This window comes from Chiloscyllium plagiosum, chromosome 24 (assembly GCF_004010195.1).
Source record: "Chiloscyllium plagiosum isolate BGI_BamShark_2017 chromosome 24, ASM401019v2, whole genome shotgun sequence".
Taxonomy (NCBI): domain Eukaryota; kingdom Metazoa; phylum Chordata; class Chondrichthyes; order Orectolobiformes; family Hemiscylliidae; genus Chiloscyllium; species Chiloscyllium plagiosum.
The window spans coordinates 28648437-28667458 of record NC_057733.1 but is presented as its reverse complement, the minus strand read 5'-3'; the positions used below and the strand labels follow the sequence as shown (position 1 = coordinate 28667458).

Below are 19022 nucleotides of genomic sequence, written 5' to 3'. Positions count from 1 at the left end.
TCGAATTCATGTTGCTTGTCGTCTGCGTCTGACAACCGGAAAGCGGCAGGGACAGGCCACTATAATGCCGGAGGAAACACCACAGAAGCGCTTCACAGGAGGCTCCCAAGCACTGAGGATGTCACCTCGACAGGGGACGAAACGTTTGCAACAAAAACTTCCAACTCGGCGAACAGAACTACAACAGTAGACATAAAAGAGATCTAAGGGGCAACTTTTTAACGCAGAGCGTGGTACAGTGTATGGAATGAGCTGACAGAGGAAGAGGTGGAGGCTAGTTTAATTGCAACATTTAAAAGGCATTTGGATGGGTATATAAATAGGAAGGGTTTGGAGCGATATGGGCTGGGTGCTGGCACGTGGGACTAGATTGCGTTGGAATATCTGGTCAGCATGGACAGGTTAGACCGAAGGGTCTGTTTCCGTGCTATACATGTCTATGACTTGATAGCCAATTAAGGTGCATTCACATTGAAAACTGATATGTTGATTACCAACCGGCAAAGTGAAAAAGTGAGGACTGCAGATGCTGGCGACCAGAGTTGAAAAGTGTGGTGCTGGATGCTGCCTGGCCTGCTGCGCTTTTCTAGCACCACACTTTTCAACTATCAACCGGCAAATTCTTAGAACACAGGCTAGTGACAGATGGCAAGATTGGAAGAGATTGCTGGTCAGACCGGTTTTTGGAATTCACTGCCTGGGCCACCATTATTGTCCATCCCTATTTGCTGTTCAAAAGCTGGTGGTGACTTGCCTGCTTGAACTGCTGCAGTCATAGAGTCATAGAGATGTACAGCATGGAAACAGACCCTTTGGTCCAAACCATCCATGCTGACCAGATATCCCAACCCAATCTAGTCCCACCTCCCAGCACCTGGCCCTCCAAACCCTTCCTGTTCATATACCCATCCAAATGCCTTTTAAATGCTGCAGTTGTACTAGCCTCCATCACTTCCTCTGGCAGCTCATTCCATACATGTACCACCCTCTGTGTGAAAAAGTTGCCTCTTAGGTCTCTTTTATATCTTTCCCCTCTCACCCTAAACGTATGCCCTCTAGTTCTAGACTCCCCAACCCCAGGGAAAGGACTTTGTCTATTTATCCTATCCATGCCACTCATAGTTTTGTAAACCTCTATAAGGTGACACCTCAACCTCTGACGCTCCAGGGAAAATAGCCCCAGCCTATTCAACCTCTCCCTGTAGCTCAGATCCTCCAACCCTGGCAACATCCTTGTAAATCTGTTCTGAACCCTTTCAGGTTTCACAACATCTTTCCGATAGGAAGGAGACCAGAATTGCATGCAATATTCCAACAGTGGCCTAACCAATGTCCTGTACAACAGCAACATGACCTCCCAACTCCTGTACTCAATACTCTGAACAATAAAGGAAAGCATACCAAACGTCTTCTTCACTATCCTCTCTACCTGCAACTCCACTTTCAAGGAGCTATGAACCTGTTCTCCAAGGTCTCTTTGTTCAGCAACACTCCCTAGGACCTTACCATTAATTGTATAAGTCCTGCTAAGATTTGTTATCCCAAAATGCAGCGCCTCGCATTTATCCAAATTAAACTCCATCTGCCCCTCCTCAGCCCAATGGCCTTCTTCTGATTCTGCCTCAAATCTTGTCATAGCCCATGTCAACCAGACCCATAAATAATTCTAACATCCGTGTCACTGAATCAAGATCCTAGGACACCATAAGTCTATAAGACATAGGAATAGAAGTAGGCCATTCAACCCATTGAATGTACTTTGCAAAAGGCAAAGTCTTTTCTCTGGGGTGAGGGAATCCAGAACTAGACGGCATAGGTTTAGGATGAGAGGGGAAAGATATAAAAGAGACCTAAGGGGTAACTTTTTCATGCAGAGAGTAGTGTATGGAATGAGCTGCCAAAGGATGTGGTGGAGGCTGGTACAACTGCAACATTTAAGAGGCATCTGGATGGGTATATGAATAGGAAGGGTTTGGAGGGATTAGGGCCAGGTGTTGGCAGGTGGGACTAGATTGGGTTGGGATATCTGGTCGGCATGGACAAGTTGGACCGAAGGGTCAGTTTCCGTGCTGTACATCTCTATGACTCTACATCTAAGAACAATCTCAAGGTTTGGATTATCGCATTTCATCTTTTATTCTTTTCATAAGTGATGTGGTGAGTTTCTCCTCAGCATTGGCGTGTTATCAATCACAGAGGATTATAATATGTCTTAACTTCCCATCTTACCAGACTCACGAAAGAAGCTAGTTGTCAAGAAAATTTAACATGAAAATTAGAGCGGGTATCTGGTGGGTACCCTTCATCCATGCGCAATGGCATGCAGTATGTGCCAACTCCTCAGGACCATTATGGCATTTCTCTGACACACTCAGGAAGTTTGCATTGCAGGTTGCCCCGACAACTATTATTGCAAGGCTGAAGCAGGAACATGTTGTGCACAGAGACACAGCTCATGGATTAGACCAGGCTGCACCTCAGGGCTGCTCACATGCTCTCTCAGCACCTACCTACAATCATCGTCCACAGTAGTGGGAGTTGGTCACAGTCAGTCATCCAGTTCAAATGCTCACAGTCGGCAGATCTGTCCACCTACAGTCAATGGAAGGAGCAGTGGTCAGTCCTATCGGATCATCAGAAACAGTGAAGGGAATTGCTTATTGTCAGACGGGATCTGCAAGGACAGGGTTAGTCTGGTTTGTCCAAACATCCTTAGAAAGCTCCTTCCAAACCACACTCTCCATCACCAATAAGAACAAAGGAACACTACCATCTGCAAGTTACTCTCCAAGTCACTTACCAGTTGCTGTTCCTCCAGTGTCGCTGGGTCAAAAATCTTGGAACTCCATCCCTAACAGAAACTGGACTGCAGTGAATCAAGAAGGCAGCACACCACCACCTTTTAAAGGGCATTTAGGGATGGGTAATAAATGCTGGCCCAGGCACAATTGCCTACATCCTTTGAATGAATAAAAACAGACATGGAGTCAAAGACATGTACAGCACAGAAACAGACCCTTCAGTCCAACTTGTCCATGCCGACCAGATGTTCCAACCCAATCTAGTCCCACCTGCCAGCACCCAGCCCATATCCCTTCCTATTCATTTACCCATCCAGATGCCTTTTAAATTGTTGCAATTGTACAAGCCTCCACACTTCCACTGGCAGCTCATTCCATACACGTACACCCTCAGCATGAAAAAGTTGTCCCTTAGGTCTTTTTTTATATCTATCCCCTTTCATCCCAAACCTATGCCCCCTGGTTCTGGACTCCCCCACCCCAGGGAAAATACTTTGTCTATTTATCCTATCCATGCCCCTCGTGATTTTATAAACCTTTATAAGGTCACCCCTCAGCCTCTGACCCTCCAGGGAAAACGGCCCCAGCTCAAATCCTCCAACCCTGGCAACATCCTTGTAAATCTTTTCTGAACCCTTTCAAGTTTCACAACATCTTTCCCATAGGAAGGAGACCAGAATTGCATGCAATATTCCAAAGGTGGCCTAGCCAATGTCCTGTACAGCCACAACATGACCTCCCAACCCCTGTACTCAATACTCTGACCAATAAAGGAAATGTCAAGGAGCTTATTGTCAAAGTCAATCTGAGTGACTGGTCATTCAGAAGGATTCGATGGGGGGTATCTTGCAGGGGCAGAAGGAAGTTTGGTGAGAGAAACCCTGCTAAAAGGGATGGGGAAGTAAAGACTGGAGGCATTTGGAGAAATGCAGACAAGAACAGTAGTGTTTGCAAATTGAACATGGGCAGCTCAATGATTTTGAAATTAGCAGAAATAACAATGAAAAAGCCAGATGCTGGCCAAAGGGGAACCATTATTCATGCAACTTCCAGGGTTCATGTTTAAGCCCATCATTATTGATTCATCATCTGAAAATATAACAATCCTCTGTACTGAATTCTGTGAGGTGTTGAATGTTTATTGTGAGTCTGGAGTAGGTACAGTGTCAGAGTGTATTCCCTTCTCAATGACATTCAGTGGTCACTCAGTCAGAGCAGCACCTTCACCAAGTTGCTGCACATACTGAGCCTCAATGTGGAAGATGTTGGAGACATATCCAACATTATCAGGGTGCAGCATGTCTCACTCTGTGGGGAAATCTGCTCAGACCCCCACCTGGAGGGCACAATTCTTCTGAAATTTAAGAACCTCTTTTTGTTCCTCCTGTGCCCAATGTAGGTCATTTCCACTTGTGTCCCCTGCTGTGGGATAGAATCGTAGAGATGTACAGCATGGAAACAGATCCTTCGGTCCAACTCTTCCATGCCGGCCAGATATCCTAAATTAATCTAGTCCCATTTGCCAGCATTTGGCCCATATCCCTCTAAGCCCTTCCTATTTATATAGCCATCCAGATGTCTTTTAAATGTTGTAATTGTACCAACCTCCACCACTTCCTCTGGCAGCTCATTCCATACATGGACCACCTTATGTGTGAAAAGGTTGCCCTTAGGTCCCTTTTAACTCTTTCCCTCTCAACTCAAACCTATGTCCCCCTAGTTTTGGACTCCCCCAACTTGTGGAAAAGACCTTGACTATTTACTCTAACCATACCCCTATGATTTTATTGTCACCCCTCAGCCTTTGACACTCCAGAGAACAGACCCTATTCTGGCTTTCCTTGTTCTCAAACCCTTCACCCTGGCAACATCATTATAAATTTGTTGGTCACTGTGGCTGCCTTCCTAAGAATATAAAGGCAGATGCAGGAGGACCTGGGGCCAATGGCAAGCCCAATAGCATCAACAGGCCACCACAGAGGACAAGAAGCACCCAGCTTAGGGAAAGATCATTGTCCGGGGATCTTCAGAATGTGTGGGGTGTGCAGGTGACCCAGTGGATTTTAGCCTGGCACCATTGCCTGGGGATCAGCAAGGAGCAATGTCAATGCCCCAATAGCCTCTGACAGGTCTCTACCAGAGCAGGACCTGAGGGCTGCAGGAGTGGGAGAGCATCATGTCCCAGTGCCTAAGAAGGTGACTGCTTTTCTGAATTTCAATGCAGTTAGCTCCTTCTGGCCACATGCCACAGAAGCGTTCCCCTCATTTTTCTCTCCTGATAGTAATGAGGCTTTGAGCATTTCCAAATTCAGTGCTGCAGCACATGGTATTTTCCAATCCATTTTCATGTTTAGATTGGTTGATGGCATTTTCCACAGCTGCAAAGTTTCAAACTGGTATATGAGCCCATTCCCAAACAGAAGGTTTAGTAGCCATTTGCTTCATTGGATGTGTCATTACAGATATGACCATGTAAGTAATCTGTCATCCGCCCGTCACTTTCTATTAACCTCAAGCACCCAAGGTCAGTTTATGCAGACTCACATTAAACCATTTCTTGAGATTGCCCTTGTATAAATGGAAGTGAAGTGGAAACACACAACATCCCTGTCTCAATTAAAATTCATCTTTAAAGCTGTCAAATTCAGATATACAAAGCAGAGAGTTCATCATATTGTCTATGGTGCTATATTACAACCTGATGCTTCGAGTGTTCTCTCTTAATATTCAGGTAATAATTAAAATTCTCCCACAAATGATGCATATCTGTCATAAAAATAGAAAATAATGAAAAGGTTCAGAATCATATGAAAAAATATAAATTACTTTCAGGTATACATCTGTAATTAGTGTGTTTCTCCATCTTACTCAGATCTGTTAAATCTCGAGATTCCATCTTTTCAGATGAAATGTTATGTCAGCCAATTTGAAATGAAGTTCATTTCCTTAGTTTGAGGAAAAGTGACAATGCAAAACCTGTTTAGCAATAGCTACATATTATTTAGCAATAGCTACGTATTATTTAGCAATAGCTACGTATTATTTAGCAATAGCTATGTATTATTTAGCAATAGCTATGTATTATGAGAAAGTGATCAGTTAGTTATCCATAGTACTATTGTTGATCATTTTCACAAAGAAACTTAACCGGTAATTTTCTGAAGTTTCTCCTATGAACACATGCGAGCTTATTATCTTGCAGCAATGCCAAGCTCCCTGCCTGAGTGCAGGTATGCAAATTTGGTTAAAAGTCAACAGGAGAGTATGATCTGTCTAATTTTAAAGAAATAATTATTAATGTGGTTGTCTACTTATGTGGGAAAAGGATTGCTTGGATGTGATGTGTCAAAACTGCCTTGAAAGTGCTGTTACTTTTCCCTGTTCCTCAGTGCCCTATATCAGCTATGTGTTTCTATGTTACATCATTGAGACAGGATTCCATACATCCATGAGGCACCCCCATCATATTAACCAAAGCTTCATAGCAGATTCTGAAAAGGACTTTATTATTTCAAATCCTATTTTTTAAGCAGACTAAAATAATACACAAGTCAAATTAGGGCAGGCGGTGGCCTAGTAGTATTATCCCGAGACTATTAATTTAGGAACCCAGGTTCAAATCCTGTCATAGCAGGTGTTGGAATTTGAATTCAATTTTAAAAAACTGGAACTAAGAGTCTAATGATGACCATGAAACCATTGTTGGAAAAACCCATCTGGATGACTAATATCTTTGAGGGAAAGAAATCCACCATCCTTATCTGGTCTGGCCTACATGTGACTCCAGACCTACAACAATGCGGTTGATTCTTAACTGCCCTATGGGCAATAAATGCTGACCGAGGCACCGATGCCTTCATTCTATAAATGAATAAAAAAACGCTTTATTTTGCACATTGGCCATTGTATTCGGTGCTATTATAAATATTGTGAATAAATTCAGCTAATAATCTTAACCTGAATGACACAAACTGACAACAGACTAACTTTTGGAGTGAATGGCCTACATAATATTTGGCACAATATATCATGATAACTTGATTACCTTTAATTCCCAAAAAGCTGAAAATGTAAAGAGATCAAGAATATCGGAGAATCCAGATGTACATGTGAAAACCTCTGCTATGAAAATTATGAGTTGCAGAAAGCTTGAATTCTAGTATATTATCAGAAATTCTGACATAATCTAAACAAATACCTGTCTTTTCTTTTTTGCAGATGCTGATGACTGTATCCACAAAGTTTTGGTTGTTATTGCTGAAAATACTAACTTCAATTGTTCTGAAAGGCAGAAGGATGTTTCTGGAACCCCATGAATTTCTTTCCTGACACTGAAGAGTTCACTTGAAAGATTTGTCTAACCTATCACTTTGGGAATATCTCAGATATTAAAGGCAAAGCATGGTCATCTTATGATATTGGTGGAGACCAATGACATTTTTTAAATAGTAGACAAAATTCTAAATCCCAGTTATTTTCTCAAAGAGCAAAGCCATCAGATTGCATGGTTTAAAACATAAGAATTTTTACCATCAAGGGGTTAGCAAAGCAAACACAAAATCCTTTTAATCCCATAATCTAACATCCAGAAGTAATAGGAGTTAAATATAAAATAACATGCAAATTGAAGTTGAATGCAAACTGCTAAGTGTTTGCTACGCACAAAACAAGTCATATAAATTGTCTCAGTACTCCACTCAGAGTTTAATGATCACAGCGAGTCGCAAAATCCTTCAATATTTGTCTTCCCCATGAGGAATTTCAGCTCCTCTCTTTTGGGAGCCAGTCTGATCCCCAACCAACAGCAGTGCACAGCCAACACAGATTCCATGGACATGGCTTTTATCTAAATAACACGTGTGCAGAATTTGTTCCATTTGTCAGAATGCAGTAGACCCACTAATATTATCATCTAGTCAGAGACACGGCTGCAGCAATTGATATTCAGCTCCTGAAGCTGGGTGACTATCTTCTTCAGTTTGTTTGCATTGTCTCAGTAAACTCAGCCTCTGCTACTGCTCAGTTTGGACTGATCTGTGTCCTTTCGGTTCTTTCAGAAATATTCCAGGTCCACTTTCCCAAACTCAGTTAATTTTCAGTTTCCTTAGAAAGTTCAGTTTCATTTCGGGGTTTACCTTTCTTGTTTCCTTTGCGGTTTCAATTTCAGTCCAGCTTCTGTTTTGAATTAGGGTCTGCTTCAAAACTTATAAATGCAATATTAAAACATTGATTTCCTCAAAACAAAAATTCCCTACAGTTTAAGAGGAACAGGCAGACAAAAATTTCAAAACTGTAGATGGTTGTGAAAAATTCTGTTTATTACACTTAGATTCTGATGAAAACCAAAGTTAAAACAAAACCTATTCATAGATGAATGAAAGGTTTCTCATATACAAAAGTTCACTGTGTCATAATTCCCAATATTACTGACAACTTTAAAAGTTACAATGTATTTATTACTACGGTAACTGCATAATATCCTTTCAAATCTTTCCAGGACTATGTGCATTTGGAACATTCAAATCATTTCATGATTAGAATCATCCTCTCTTTCCTTTGTGAACATTTTGTACTGGTTGGTGTTGCAGTCTGTTCTCGAGAATCATTCACAAGTCTTAATGAGATAGATTTTGGGGCATGTACTATTAGAATCTTTATCCACCTATGCAATGGAGGGCATTGTGAATGGCAGCTCTTCAGCCTGCTCTTTGGCAGCACAAGGGATTGGGAGGGAAGCCTAATTTCTTAACACTGCCACAACATTTTCCAGAAACGGGAATGGCAGGGCACAGCTGCCTGTTAAACAGAGCCAGATGGCCAATTAAACTAATTAATTAGGCATTTATTCCTTTATGGCCATCTCAGGTCTCATAGAAGGGGCTCTACCTTTATGATCACCAGGCCTGCCCATCTGGAAGGAAGAAGAATTGTGTGGCCTACAAAGGCACTTCAACATGAAGGTGACCTTTACTTCTCTCTGGTTGTGTTTATTGACAGGAGGTCTGCTAATTCCAGTTAAAGTAACTTGCACCTTCTTTACCAAACAGCTGAACATGTCAGAGAGAAACCAAAATGTCTTCTGACAGTGGACTTCCTGAAAGAGGTGGGAAGGGGAGAGCTTGTGGCAAAGGGTGTTTGTGAACACACAGTCAAGGGACAATAGATCCTCATGCTCAGGTGGCAATGGGAGCAAGAGGCATTGGAGATCAATGCCAAGTGACTGTTGCTCCAGGAATATAAGTACAGAGGAGCAAGGGACTTAACAATCTGACAAAAGTTGTCAAGGCGAGTGAGCTCATCTTCAAATGGCATATTCTACAAAACCATGAGCATCATCCATTGCTGAAAATATTAAAGCACATCACCCTCCTGAAAACAATCTCTAGCCTTCAATTCACATTCACATCACCCTTGCCCTCTGCGCAGTTTGGCAAGCCTAACACTGACAGCTCACGGCTTGTTCACAATAACAGCTACGGAACCATAACAGTGTTAGGGGAAATTTAAATGTTTAGCTTCTGAGTATTACATGATGCTTCCATCGTGGATGTAGTCAGCAGTTTCAACTTCACATGGAATGAACCTTATGCAGCCAAGAGATTAGTGTCAGTAGAATCCCTATAGGCATCTCTGTAAACAAGAGATAGGGTTAATTAAATCATTCTAAGAACGGGAGAATGTAGCATCAGACAGACACTGATAAAGGAACAGACAGCTAAATCTAGGGAGTTATTGATTGTTTTCTAGTCAATGTTGAGAAGATTTGTAACTCAGGTCGAGGTTGTGGATGTAGGTTTGTTCGCTAAGCTGGAAGGTTCATATTCAGATGTTTCGTCACCATACTAGGTAACATCATCAGCGAGCGTCCAGATTGAGCCATCAGTGAGCCACCTATATCGTGATTGTTTACTCTCTGGCTGAGTAAAGGAGACCCTAACACTTTAACCTGAAGCACAGAGGGACGTTTGTTTTATTTGCTGTGTATGATGGAAGTTTGCAACGCAGTCGAGAGGATGCTAGAAATATAAAGATAATCAATCCTTCTTTATGCTTCAGGGTTTTGTATCAGTCTAACAACTGAGGCTAATCTCTCCTTGTGCCACTTGAATAAAATTGTCTTATAAACCTATACTAAATCTCTTGCAGCTGATTATTTCTAATTAAGACACCATATCAGTGTCACCTGTACAGGACACTCAATGATGCTCATTCTGCCAGTGGAATATTAAAGGAAGCAGCAAGAAAGAACAGGTGCTGCAGTCTGTTTAAAGGAGCTAGTACAGCCATCAAGGCAAAGGGCACTTCTTGTGCCTTGAATTGAGGAGAAAGTGAGGACTGCAGATGCTGGAGATCAGAGCTGAAAATGTGTTGCTGGAGAAGCGCAGCAGGTCAGGCAGCATCCAGGGAACAGGAGAATCGACGTTTCGGGCATAAGCCCGAAGAAGGGCTTCCTGAAGAAGGGCTTATGCCCGAAACGTCGATTCTCCTGTTCCCTGGATGCTGCCTGACCTGCTGCGCTTCTCCAGCAACACATTTTCGTGCCTTGAATTGAGCCAGGCTGGATGGATGGACGATGAGAATCCTCTGATCTCAAATCCTCCATTTTTCATTAAACCTCTCAATCTTTGCTCAATCTCTTGTTACAGCGTAAACACACACTTTCTTACTTTCTCCTCTCTCTGTCCCTCCAATTACTCAAACCTTGATTTTTCAGGTACTCAAGAACCAGAAGATATCAATCAGCAAAAAAAGTGGAAGAGATATCATCACTGTGTCTTACACTCTCAGACACCAGCAGCTCTGAGACATCAACTCAGACACACCGGCTCTGACACATCAACTCAGACACACCAGCTCAGACACATCAGCTCAGAGACACTTGCTAAGACTCAATGTCTCAGAGACACACCAGCTCAGAGACATTTACTCAGAAACACGCAGGCTCAGAAACACTCACTAAGACTCACTGGCTCAGAGACGCTTACTCAGAGACATGCCGGCTCAGAGACACGCCGGCATGTGGGCATGTTCTGAGGCATAGTGCAATAAAGAAGTAAGGAGGGTATAATGTGAGCATCTGGCTTGGTACAAACTGAATGTAAACAAAAGTGGGAACAAGCAGTCCTGAGATGCTCTCTGGTCCAGTCCATGAGCTGGGTGCCTGTCTCTGTTGGCAAAGTGTTCTTGCAACAAACATTGCCATAAAAGGTGCTAGTGCATGAACATGCAGGACCGTAAGTGCCTGGGAGATCTACCATGATTATATAGACAGGCTAGTACATAATGAATGCTAATATACATGAATGTAGAGTCCATACAGTCAGTGCTCATTGAGGAGGCACAGAGATGTTGGTCTAGGTTACAGTGGTGCTGGAAAAGCATAGCAGGTCAGGCAGCATCCGAGGAGCAGGAAAATCGATGTTTCGGGCAAAAGTCCTTCATCAGGAATAGAGACAAGAAGCCTCCAGGGTGGAGAGATAAATGAGAGGAGGGTGGGAGTGGGGAGAAAGTAGCATAGAGTACAAAAGGTGGGCGGAAATATATCCCTGGTGGTGGAGTCTTTTTGGAGGTGGCGGAAATGTCGGCGGATGATTTGGTTTATGCGAAGGTTGGTAGGGTGCAAGGTGAGCACCAGGGGCGTTCTCTCCTTGTTACGGTTGGAGGGGTTGGGTTTGAGTGCGGAGGTGCGGGATGTGGATGAGATGGGTTGGAGGGCATCTTTAACCACGTGGGAAGGGAAATTGCGGTCTCTAAAGAAGGAGGCCATCTGGTGTGTTCTGTGGTGGAACTGCTCCTCCTGGGAGCAGATACGGCGGAGGCGGAGGAATTGGGAATACGGGATGGCATTTTTCCAGGAGGTAGGGTGGGAAGAGGTGTAATCCAGGTAGCTGTGGGAGTCGGTAGGATTGTCCATGATGGACGTCTGGAGAAGTAAGCAGCAAGCTACAGTGCCAGGTGCCTACTCAGAATTTCATGTTTGGAATTCTCAGCATCTAGTTTCTATCCAGCAGCTGGGGAAATGGGAGAACACATAATAACGAGGCAAGATGAGGTATCAATGAGGATGATAATGAGCAATAATTCCTTATTAATAGGCCTCTTGCCATTCACTCATGAGAGTCTCATCTTGATGTCCAGGACTTAGCTGGTAAATGAGACTTTTTGGTATCAACATTCAAAAGAACCTCACTTTACCTAAACTTATTGCTGTCACCGACATCATTGAGGGGCTGGCAAGGTTCTGCCTTAAGGAACTGCACAAGGATTATTAAATTATTTTCACATGCATTTTGTAATGCTTGAATTTCTAAAATTGGATTTCACATACATCCATTGGTGATTTACATTTCTCCTGTTTGGAAAGAGGGTATTGTGTTGTCAGTGATTAAAGAGGGAAGCAGTGAGGAATTTTTGACTAACAGAGTTGGGTGTGGTTGAGGTTATTGGTATCATGCAAGAATGATTTGATGACAAACAGACAATCCAATAGGATAAATAGAGATGCTGTTGTAGCTCTCCCCCATAAACATCGCATCCCTCCATTTCCTTTTGCAGTTTCCATTTCTACATTTCCTGTTCCCTTTTCCATCATAACCTCTCTTCCATCTTTAAGTTATGCTCCTTTCTCGGAGTAAGCGCTACCAGTTATCTGAAAGCAATTTGATTCAGCAAAAGGTTTTAAATATGCAGAAAACTTGACTGAAGTATAAGAAAGATCTAAAACTGTGCTAGCAACCAGAAAGAAAAATCAGGAATTAACCTGTAAATAAATACAATCAATTTAAATAGCTTTGATGGCAGTGGGGAGTGTAGTATAAATTAATGGTTCTGAAAGTGTTCATGCTGAAGCTTGCATTAAAATCTGCCCAATTGTGAAATGTCATAAGGTTGGATGGCAAAAGGCAAGACATCTAAGGATTTCACTGGGGTGAGATGTTATCTTCGGTCTCCAACAGTCTTAATAACAACATCATCTTACAAATGTAATTGTCACCTGATTTCTATCATGCAATAAACTTAATCTTGTTCCAAATTAGTGTCTATTCTTGACAGACCACTTTAGTCCAAATTGGCACTGTAGAGTCATTCAGAAAGGGAATAGTGGCAGTTACCTAATCAATCACACATTGCCAGTAGTTAATATCACACACTCATTTGACATGGCAGGCTGTAGCAAGGAACGGTATCAATTTAGCTGGACTGAAGAAATTCCAGCAAAATCAGAAAACATGTCGAGCTTTAAGAGCCACTGAAGCAGACAGTTTGCAGCTGATAAACCCATGGCTAGATTTTACACAGCAGAATCTACAGTCATCAGAAAAAGTACTTCAAGCCCAATAGGAAAAGTGTTAAAACTAGTGTTCCAACTGAAGCTGGAAGAGTCCACTGTTATTCTGGTCTTACTGATCCATGGACCACGACATAAAATTACTTTTCCAGTTACCAAAATAACCAGTTAAATACTTTATCATTTTTTGTTAAAACCGTGACATATATTAACTATGTTCCTTAACAAATACAGATATTGGTTTATTATCAAAACAGAACTTGTTCAATAAAGTTGTAATAATTGGTCAACATACACAGTCCTTATTAGATTAGATTACTTACAGTGTGGAAACAGATCCTTCGGCCCAACATGTCCACACTGACCTTCCAAAGAGCAACCCACCCAGACCCATTCCCCTACATTTACCCCTTCACCTAACACTACGGGCAATTTAGCATGGCCAATTCACCTAACCTGCACATTTTTGGACTGTGGGAGGAAACCCTCGCAGACACGGAGAGAATATGCAAAGTCCACACAGACAGTTGCCCGAGGCGGGAATTGAACCCTGGTCTCTGGCGCTGTGAGGCAGCAGTGCTAACCACTGTGCCACTGTGTACAAATTATTCTCCCTCTAAATATCCCCAAAACACAAATACAAATATGTACGGTTCACAAAAACAGAAGCAAAAAACATATTTCTCTGCAGTGACTGGCTTTCTTGAAAAAATAAACACTTTGGCCAATCTGGCACTTATACTAATAGAGTTATAGAGTCATAGAGAGCAGAAACAGATCCTTCAGTCCAATTCATCTGTGCTGACTAGACATCCCAATCTGACCTAGTCTCATTTGGCCCAAATCCCGATAAACCCTTCCTATCTATGTACCCATCCAAATGCCTTTTAAATGTTGTATTTGTATCTGTCTCCACCATTTTCTCTGGTAGCTGGTTCTGTACTTGTACCATTCTGGATGAAAAAGTTACCCCTCATGTCCCTTTTGAATCTAGTCTTGGACTCCCCGACTCTAGTAAAAAGACCTTGGCTATTCACCCTATCGACGCCCCTCTTGATTTTATAAACTTCTGTAAGGTAACCCCGCTGTCTCTGATACTCTGGGGGAAAATGCCCCAGGGTAGTCAGCCTCTCCCTATAAACCTCCAGTCCTGGCAACATCGATATAAGTCTTTTCTGCACTTTCTGAAGTTTAACAACATCCTTCCTATAGATGGGTGACCAGAACTCCAGTGGCTTTACTAATGTCCTATACAATCACAAAATAACAGTCCAACTCCAATACTCAATGTTATGACCAATGAAGGCAAGTGAGCCAAATGTCTTTTTGAAGGAAAAATGATAAAGGGTAGGATGTTCTGGACCCTGTTATTCTGACATACTGACACGTGTGGTCAAGTCAATAACCATGCACAATTGTCTCTGAAGTCCTACAGACACAGCTTGCTCAATCTGCAATCACTCTTTCAAAGGATAAACAGGTTTCACCCTGAAGTCAATAAGATGGCTTTCTTTTCAGAAATGAGAGAGACCAGCTGCGCAGCATATTCTTCACAAACTTTCCTCTAACTCAGCTCATTCTTAGCAGGATTTCCTCTCACTGAACCAGATAAAGCACTTATCTCTCCAAGCCAGTCACTGTTCAACACATGTTGACAGTAGACAGCTTCACATGTTCATATTGATAGGGGGTGGTCTGTATTCCGTTTAATATTGAGTTCAGCAATGCAAGTTTAAACAGGCGTCTGACTGGAGTGTGGAGTTCCAAAATAGCAGTTATGGTGCCAAATTAATCGTGCACATTGAATAAAAACTTAAAGAACTGCAGATGCTGTAAATCAGACACAAAACCATAGGTTTTTGGAAAAGCTCTGCAGTTCTGGCAACATCTGTGCAGAGAAAACAAAATTAACAGTTCGGGTCCAGTGACCCTTCCTCACCAGACCCAAAATGTTAACTTTGATTCCAGTTGCTGCAAATTGATTGATGTCATCACCTACCCGCTCTGCAAGATACACCTAAAACATGAACGCTACAGAGCCCATTTCAGTTCTTGCTGAGGGCAATTAGCTCAGTCAATTGCAGTTCCAATAAGATATGCACCTTGGAAGAATCCAAATCTTGTTGCACTTAATGTAAAAATAATGCTAAACCAATTAGGTTGAACCATAGAAATGCAATAAAGGAATATGTTATTGAGATCATTACCGTGAAGTGAATATTTAATAGATTTTTAAAGTAATAGGATTTCAATTTATTTTAAGTGGGCAATTGACCTATCACAACAACTTTTCTGTAAAATGCAATCAAACCAATTCATAAATGGCACTAAATGGATATTAAGTAGATGCTAAGGGTAGGATTTAATATTGACATGAGGATCTCAGCTGGAGGCTAAAGGAGTTCTGCTGTTGGGGAAGACCCTGACATCCAGCAAGGGACAAAATGAGAATCAGTCACTTAACTGGCCAGCTTCAGAGATTCCCTATGATTTAAGATCCCAACAGAGGAAACCTCAAAATCCCACCTTCTCACACATCTCCACTCCTAATCTCTCTCACTCTCATCCCCCAGCTAGGAGATGGCAGACCTCCATTACTGTCAGCACCACTGGGAACTCCTTTAATTGTGCGGATCATTAAGGACCTAAGGCCACAGGTGAAGAAGGGAAGGCAGGCTGTGGATTGTGAGGACTGCGTCACTGGCTGGGGACATGAGAGGGTCAGCAGAAAGAACAGGGCTCTCAACTACTCTGACTGAGCTCCAAGTGGAAGAATTGTTTCCAGAGTTTGGTGTTGGGCATACGAGTGATGTGTCCCTCCCAAGACATATAACAATTACTTTCAATTAAATCGAACCCCTTAACAGAACTAAACAACTCAAGATAATTCCCAGGAGCATTAAAAAGCAAGCAGTCATACCCCCTCCTGATCCTGCATCCCTCGATTAGGCAGTGAGAGCTTTGGAAACAGATCACTCTCCCCACTCTGTTTCTTAGCCCCATAAGCAAAACAAACAGGGTTTTCTTTTCAGGTTGCCCATGTTCCAACTCCTCTCCCAATCATTGATTGAATACCAATGCAGACAGGATGAGGCACTAATCAGGGAATTAAATGTTTCCGTTAGAGTTAGGGCTGGAAGACTAACCACAAACTTCCCCTTGAATATTGCTGAAAATAGAGCACACATTTGCAAAAGCAATGCCTTCCCAAGCTCCAGGAACTTTTCAAAAAGCACAGGGCCTGGACGTATTCCTTTTGTTTGCAGAGTGTACTTGCCAGTGGACGTTGCTTCTAATGAGCATAAGAAGCCACATTGTGAGACTAAAGATCCTACTTATTCCTCCAGGGCAACGTGGCTGATGTACCAACAATTCAGGAATCTTTTCTCCTATAGTATTAAATCATTGTAAATGAGTACAAGACAAAACATTCTGACAACTCGAGGAGTCTCCCTCGAGTCTCTCCATGTATTGTGCAATATGACAACAACAAATGTATAAAGTCACAAAGTAACTGCATTATAGCTTTTAGTTCATCAAAATGAGTGAATATTATAAACAGAAAAACTAGACACTAGTTGAATCAACTTAATGTATTGGCCTGTTTCCAGTTTTGTTCCTACTTTCAAATATTTCTATCTCCTTAATATTACAAAGATATTTCACTCACTGATATTAACATCAGAGTTTCAAGATCAATACAGAGAGCAGCCATCTATGTAGCTAATATAAGCAGAGAAATTGACTGTAGTCCTCAAACCAAACTTCACTTCTTGAAAATAATGTAATTTTCCCCTGTGTAAATGAGAATGAAACAAATATAGAAACAATCATGAGCCAGCATTATTACCAAGAATAACATTATACAGTGCACGGTCACTCTGTCTTCAGTTATCATGCTTCTGGTTTTCAACGAACATTGCCAGGAGAGCTTGTATTCATCGAACAAAAACAGAAATTGCTGGCAAAAGAAGTTCTAATGAAGAGTCACCAGACTCAAAACATTAACCCTGCTTTCCCTCCATTGTTGCTGCCAGACCTGCTCACTTTCACCAGAAATGTTTGTTTTTGTCTTAGATCTGCAACATCCACAGGTTATTTGTTTTATTTTTGTTTCTTTGTTTTATTTGTTTGTTTCTCTTTGTTTTATTTTTATTTATTCAAAGTACTTTGCTGAAGGTAGTGCCAAATATAATCTTTCAGTAGTGTGTAGGCCATGCTTTATGTGTTTCAGATGCAAACAGTGCTCCAACTTCCTGGAACAGGTCACATATTCTGGTGAATCATAAGATCTCTACAGAGAGATAGAGGCCATTCAGCCCATTGAGTCTGCACCGAGCATCTGAACAACATTCCACCCAGACTCACCATATCCCTGCATTTCCCATGGCTAATCCACTGAGCGTGCATATCCCTGGTCACAACGAGGTAATTTAACATGACCAATTCGCCTAATCTGCACCTCTCCGCACTGTGGGAGGAAATCATGTACTCAATGGAAACCTATGCAGACAAGGGGAGAACATGCAAACTCCACACAGTCAGTCACCCAAGGTTGCAATTGAACCCAGTTCCTGGCACTGTGAGGCAGCAGTGCCAACTACTGTGTCACCATGCCATGAAAACTACTTAAAGACTGTAAGAATTACAAATGTTAACATCATGGAATTTTCACATCTGACTTTATTTGTATTATGATTTACAATTCTAGGTGCAAAGTCCACTCATTCTAGGAGTGTCCCAAATGGTCAGAGATGGAATTGGTATGTTTGTCAAATGAAAGAGTGAGGAGACAATTAGAAAATTAGAAAGGGATAAATACCTTAAACCTATCAGGAATTGCCACAGCTGATAAGACATAGAATGAGGTAGCAGGTCAGAGTTAAGGGAAAGGAGTTCATAGGTTGTCATAGTGGGCGTGTTCGCCGAGCTGGGAGGTTGATTTGCAGATGTTTCATCCCCTGTCTAGGTGATATCTTCAGTGCTTTGGAGCCTCCTGTGAATTGCTGCTGTGCTGTGCCTTTTGGAATTTGTTTGGTTCCATTCCTGCTGCTTCCAGTTGTTCGTTGGTCTATGTATCTAGATCTATGTGTTTGTTGATGGAGTCCGTGGATGAGGGTCATGCATCTGGGAATTCTCTGGCTCTCCTCTCTTTGATTTGTCCTATGATCATTGTGTTGTCCCAGTTGAATTTGTGGTTCTTGTCATCTGTATGTGTGGTCACTAGGGACAGCTGGTCGTGGCATTTCATGGCTAGTTGGTGCTCGTGGATGTGGATTGCTAGTTGTCTGCCTGTTTGTCCTGTATAGTGTTATGTGCAATCTTTGCATGGAATCATGTAAATTACGTTAGTCTTGCACATGATGGGTACAGAGTCTTCTGTCCTGGTGAGTTGTTGTCAGAGCATGGTTGTCGGTTTATGGGCTGTCATGAATCCCAGTGACTGGAGATGTGTGGCTGTTGGTTAGGACATGCTTTTTATGTAAGGTAGCATGGCTAATGAGTTCGGTCGTAGTGTGCCCACGTCACATTGTTTGTCTGTTAGGCATCTGCAGATGAAGTTGCAAGGATATCAGTTCTTAGCAAATACTCTGAGGAGGTGTTCTACTTCTTCCCTTCGTAGGCCAGCAGTGCTGCAGTGTGTTGTAGCCCTTTTGAACATGGTCTTAATGCACCTTCTCTTGTGCATGTTTGGATGATTGCTGTTGTAGTGCAGGACCTGGTCCATGTGTTTGGCTTCCCTGTACACTTTTGTGATGCATTCACCGTTCTGTGTTCTTTTTACCATCACATCCAGGAATGGGATTGTTGGTTTCCTCCTCTCGTAAATCTGATCCCTGTGAGTATGGTGTTGATAATCTGGTGTGTTCTTGATTTCTGTTCTCTTAATGATAACAAAAGTGTCATCTACATATCTGATCCAGATTTTGGGT

At 42.1% G+C, this 19022-nt stretch overlaps 1 long non-coding RNA gene across 1 annotated transcript in view; it reads right to left on the bottom strand.

Annotated features, from left to right (window-relative positions):
- Positions 1-8221: 8221 nt before the first annotated feature.
- The window catches only part of LOC122561923, a 58089-nt gene continuing 47288 nt past the window's right edge, over positions 8222-19022 (bottom strand). Inside the window, exon 3 of the long non-coding RNA XR_006315151.1 lies at positions 8222-9429. This is a non-coding gene — a long non-coding RNA (uncharacterized LOC122561923). The remainder of the gene's footprint in view (positions 9430-19022) is intronic.